This window comes from Drosophila ananassae (assembly GCF_017639315.1).
Source record: "Drosophila ananassae strain 14024-0371.13 chromosome Y unlocalized genomic scaffold, ASM1763931v2 tig00000150, whole genome shotgun sequence".
Taxonomy (NCBI): Eukaryota; Metazoa; Arthropoda; class Insecta; order Diptera; family Drosophilidae; genus Drosophila; species Drosophila ananassae.
Window position 1 is genome coordinate 127,963 of NW_025319085.1, and position 6,368 is coordinate 134,330.

The window sequence follows — 6,368 nt, forward strand, 5'->3', positions numbered from 1 at the left end:
AAACCGAAGCAATGTATGAAAAAGCTTAGGCTGAATCACGGGGCCGGACATCAGGACATCATTGAGGGAATAGCCGGAAGCCGTAGCAGCCGATCCATCGAACACAACTCTCAGCTTAGTGGTGGAACTTTCTTCCTTCAGGACGCAGTGGTGGGGAAGGAAATACTGGCACTTACCTCGCAATTCCTGCGGCACCAGAGACATGTGACCCAGATCCAAGTATTCCTTGATGAAAGACGAATATTGGGTCCTTAAATTCGGATGACGATCCAGCTTGCGCTCAAGTGAATGGAACCGCCGCAAAGCCTGTGCGTAGGATTCCCCTAACAGATCCACACTGTGCTTGATTGGCAGGCGAACGGAATAGGCACCTGATTCAAGGCGGACGTGGTGCATGACGAAGTGGGCCTCGCAATCGAGCTCCTCCTTAGTGGCCTGAACGATAGGCGCAGTGCAGGCATCCACTTCCCAGAATTGGCGGAGAAGATAATCGAGGCGATCGTCAAACGAGGTTGCTGAGTCAGCAGAAATCATCTTACATGATGCGGCCAAGCGAGGGTTTCCCGGGGTGCAACTTCCTCCAGAAACTACCCATCCAAAACGTGTCTTCTGCAACAGAGGCAGACCGTCTCCTAGCTGGATTTGCCCGACTGAGAGCAGATCAAAAAACAGGCTTGCTCCAATCAGCAGATCCACACGCTGAGCTCTGTGGAAGTCCGGGTCAGCTAGCACCACATTGGCGGGAACCTTCCAATTGGACACATCTAAGTTCAGGCCAGGTTGACGCTCTATGATGTGAGACGCCACAATAGCCTCAATGTAAACGGAATACGTGGATAGGCGAGACTTCAGGCAAACGTTAACCGATGCCCGATCCGTAATAAATTCAGCGTCTCCAAGGCCAGTCACTGCTACAGAGCATTTGGACCGATGAAGCTGAAGTTGGCTGGCCAGCCGGGATGTGATGAGATGAACTTGGGAGCCGGAGTCTAGTAGCGCTCGACAAGGAAGAAAGGCTCCTGATCTGCCACGGACGAGAATGTTGGCGGTGGGCAAGAACACTATTTCAGCGCTGCGATCCTGTGCAATAAGAGCATTAGCAGGAGGAGCCTGAGAGGTCGCAACCCCTGCTACATTGGCCGGATTCGATCCAGAAGCAGGAACGGAAGTGGCGCTGGCTAAACGCTCGCAAGCATGCAATAGCGCATGGTGTCGGCGATGGCAAGTTGGGCAGCGGGAGGATGAGCATCCGCGGGCTAAATGATCAGACTTGAGGCACACAAAGCAGAGGGCAAGACTTCGAACCTCATCGTATCGTTCCTCAACTGACAAGGCGAGAAACCTTGGGCAAGAAGGCACAGCGTGTGCCAGGTTGCCGCACAGGGCACACGAAGCAGGCGGAGCATTCAGGAGCATGCAGGATCGGTTGTTAAATGGCCTACGACGGCCCGCTGACAAATGCGGAGCTAAGGCCAAATCCACCGTCTCCAGGGTACGGCACCTTTGCTCCAGAAACCGAGCCATAGATTCCCAAGTTGGCAGGCTATCATCAGTGTTTCCTGCCAGCGAGTCTTCCCATTTGGCCTTTGTGGCAGGGTCCAGCTTTTGAAAGATGATCTGGATGAGGAGGCACCCTTGAATTTCAGCCGACGTCCCGGAACTCATAAGGGCCCGCATATGTCCATTAAATCGGTCGGATAATTCTCGAAGAGTAGCAACGGATCCTGGCTCAACCGCCCTTAACTGCAAGATCTCGTTGATGTGAGACTGGAAGATTAAGCTGAAACGGTTGCGCAAAAGGTCGAGGGCAACCTCATAGTTCGCGTCGGTAATCTCAAGCGCCCTCACAGTCTCCAGGGCTGAGTCCCGCAGGCAGGAAATGAGCCACCTGAGCTTCTCCATGTTGGTCAAGTGCGGGTGGCTGTCAATTGTTGTCCTAAATAGGGCGCAGAAATCCGGCCACTCAGCATAGCCGCCACTAAATGTTGGCATTGGCAACGGGGGCAATGAGGGAGCAGGCCTATATGGAGCGTTTGAAATCCCAGCACCATTGGTAGCATCTAACAGCGTAGAGTGAGCAGCAACCCGCATAGAACGCTTGGCCACCTCCACCTGGATGTCAACGTGCACGTCTGTAGCCAGCTGAGAGAATCGCCAATATAAATCGCTCCCGATCTCGCTGTAATTTAGCTCCTCCAATTCCTCCTGCAGCGTGGTGAAACGGTCGCGCAGACGCTTCTCCATAGACTCGAGGGTCAGAATGGTTGAATCTTCAGTTTGCATCGCAGCCTTGACCTTCCGATGCAGTACCTCCATTTCCTGGCATGTTACCTCTGCGCGTCTCCGCAGCATCCTTTCACGGCTTGACGCAGCAGATGCAGTGGCTTCAGCTCCAGATTCCATTGAATTATTCCAATTAAGATGCCAATTAAATTAAAATGCGACAACAAAACCAACAACGGTGTTTTAGTGGCACTTTTAATGCTGATCGCGTTAATTGAACGGATGATGATCACGTCGGGGTCACCAAAATGTTGAGCTATTAATGGTTTTTAATAGCGGCCAAACGAATTAAATTCCACAGTTCAATTTTCAAGGCAATTTCAATATTTTTATTTCTCGAGGGTTCAACTCTAACCCAACTTGCAGCTGTTCCAATCAATACAATAATACAAGTGCCCAAGCTTAGCAATACGAACTTAGCAATACGAACGCACACAAATGCACGATTTGCTGGTGTGCAGCAGCTCTCCAAAAAAGCTCCCCAAAGCGCATGCGCTACAAATACCAGCAAAGCGCATGCGAACGGGGAGATGTAAACAAAAACCAGAACTGCCGATAACCCGCCGCTGCTACTCAGATTTATAACATATGTGACTTATTTAGCAGCTTCGCCCTTGTCTGCTTGGCTCAACAGAAATTTTATTAATTTATTTAAATTTTAAATTAATTTTAAAATATTAATATTACAAATTTATTAAAATAAATAAATTTTAAAAATTTATTTAAAAATTTATTGAATTTAATTCAACAACAAGAAAATGCGAAAACGAAAATAATTAATTAATCTTATTTAAATATAATAAATAATTTATTAAATTTAACCAAAAAAAAATCTAAATTGATTAATTAATTGATAACGAATTATTGATAGTCGAGGCACAGAGTATCCAAAAAAAATAGTTGGTCGCCAATGACACCGAAACCAATATGCACGATAAAATTGTCGGGGAGCGCGTCACTTGGCGGACCGGTAAACTATAGGCGCCAAAAAGTGCATATACATACATACAGCAGCGGATAACGGTGGGAAACGAAAACGAAAAATATTATCGCTGCGTATATATGTATGTATGTATACCAAATATATATGCACCTTTATTTTATCTGTAATAAATAAATAATTTTTGGCTGCAGTTTAGTATTTATTTGGAAGATTTGTAAATTCGAGGATGAGGGGTAGGGGGCGACAGTGATTGAAAATAATATAAATATTCTCTTGTTTATTTTCTCCACAGGCAGTACATTTAGGTTAGCACATATATTTATAACTAAATTTTTAGAATTTTTATATATGTTGTTATTTATTTTTGCTCTACTATTTTTTCTACGTACGTATGCGCCAAGAATTGAAGGGAGGGTGCAATATTCCAGCACAAGACGGATTTTAATTTGTCTTATCTCAACTTTCAATTTTTTGCACAAATACCTGGGGTTCTGCTTTCGGATCCTTTAATCCTGCGGCCACTTTCCTTTGATAATCGATGCAGGTGCAGGGCATGGGGACGACAAATCCTTCCAGTAGCAGCTATGTAGTTGATTGGAGAAGTTTGTTTCGCGACGCGGAGAATTCTTTAATTTGTATTTTTGAATTCACTGGCACAACCGTAGCGAGCAACTCTTTTTTTGAATATATGTATGTTATATATAAATTGTGTATATATGTATTGTGTCACTGTCACTATTTTTTGTTGCTTTTTTATTTAATTATATTTACTATAGTCCACCCGGGGGCGCCAAAATGTTAATTGAGATTAGTTTATCTCGTCGCGAAAAATCGAAAGGAAACAAAGGTGGCTGTAGAAATTAAATTAAATTGCAAAAAAAACGAACGAAACGAAAATGCGTGCACTCTTCGACGTTATAAATTCGATTATATTCAATCAACAAAAACTTAAGCCTAGCTTATCTAGTGCGGCGAAGCGGGGCGAATTCATGGGAGAGCGCAAGTGAGAGCTTGGATGTGCTTCACTTGCGCTCCCGCTCCGCCCTAAACTAACTTATACTAGACTTCATACAATTCCACTTAATTATCTACATCTAATTATACAGAGGCTTCTTCCTGAAAGACATAATCCTCCTCAGTGCATGCAGAAAGGCGGCGGTGGACAGATCCCTCACCAGCTCTAAATGGACGGCCTTTGTCGTAAAACAAATGATTGCGAACTTATAGAAGAAACGACCGCAAAAATCGATGCCGGTTACATCGAAGACGTGATAACCATCCACTCTCTCCTTCAATAGATCGCCCATTTCATGCTGCAACAAACGAGGTTTCGTCCGAAAGCACTTCACACATTTATTTGTCGACATGAGCACAGTTTTTCTCCCCCCATTTGGCCAATACTGAGAATGTATCATCGCCAATAACGATCAAGGTCCAACGTGCAGGTAGGGATTGGAAGGTCCAACATGGAAGTTAAGGATTATGCTTCGCGTTACCGGATGGCTCCTGGGCAAAATTATTGGGTGACGACCTTCGTAATCCAAGGATCAATTTTTGAAACGCCCGTCTACTCGAAGCAATCCAAACTGATCCAAAAAGGGGGATAACGAAGCCATCGAACTGGAGGAGGCAACCATTCCCTTTGTCTGCAACATCCATATTTCATCACCCTGAACTGCCCACAAAAGCATGCGAATCCCCGCCTTGAGATCATGAGATCAAAAATAAAATTGAAAGGCGAAGCTCTAAAGCTGGCTTCTCGACTACTATTGTCGCAGGCCAGTGCTCCTGGGTCAATAACAGATAGGGCGGCCCCTGACACCATAACCTTGATCCGATCAACTCAGTAGGAAGGGCTCCTCGAGACAAGATATCAGCTGGATTTTGCAACGTAGGCACATATCGCCACTCCATGGAACACGTCGGATTTTGGATGGTTGACACGGATGGTCGAATCCAGAATAACACAACTGAACCACCACCATCAACACCACCAGTCGCACCAACAAAAATACTTCCCTTTGTAAGTGCCTAGACTGTGAACCTCTGCCATCATTTTCGCCAACAACTCAACTCCAGCCAGCTCTAACTTTGGCACAGTTAACGTCTTAAGAGGTGATACTCGAGACTTCGCAAATAGAAGGCGGCTCTCAGCCCCTGGCGACCTGGAAACTATGTAGACACCATCCGTTGGCTTCAATGCTAGCGTCACAGAACCCAGGAATCTCCACGAGTTCTCCAGAAGTAAGCGCCAGACGAGGAAAGTGCAGACGATGGATGTGACTGAAGCTCCGGCAGATCTCCTGCCCTTGGGTGTAAAATTCCTGAGGTAAGCTTTCATCCCGAGAGAGATGCTCCCGGCACAGCTTCTGCAAGAATATTTTTGCCTAAGTAACGACTAGACCAATAAGGCCCAGCGTGTACTATCCGCTATTGACCGCGCTATTGATAATAAGAGAGAACGTCGAGACGGCTTCGACTTGGGCTGAAGAGCAAAAACTTCACTAAAAGCAGCAGCTGATCAGTAGAAGGAACTCAAGCCAATCCTAACGTTTTCGTGAAGTTGCTGTCGTCTTCAAAAAATAAATAAGACTTCCTATCCTTTTTAGATCCTGAGGTGCTGCCACCAAAAATAAGATCATCGACGTAAAAATCTCAAAGCAAGATTTCGGATCCCACTGAAAAGTCTTCAACCTCAATTCAATTGGTGCATCGCTCGCACAGATAGATAGGACGCCGGCTTTGTTCCATTTGTAACAGTGTCAAATTTTTATATTCGAAGCCAGAGGGGAATCTCGCCACAAAATGCACTGTAAGTAGCAGTCGGACAAAGCCATTCTCACACAACGGTACATCTTACAAATATCGCTAGTCAGCGCTACCGGATGCGTCCGAAACAGCAGGATATGAAAAAGCTTAGGTTGAATGACCGGCCCAGCCATTATGATGTCATTAAAAGAATAACCTGAGGTGGTAACAGCGGAACCATCAAAAACCACCGTCAGTTTCGTCGTGGTGCTGTTTTTCTTTAGCACACAGTAATTTGGAAGAAAATATTTGCAATCTCGATACAACTCCGGCGGAACCAGGGTCATGTGACTTAAGATAATCCTTGATAAAGGCCGAATTCTGAGCGAGCAGT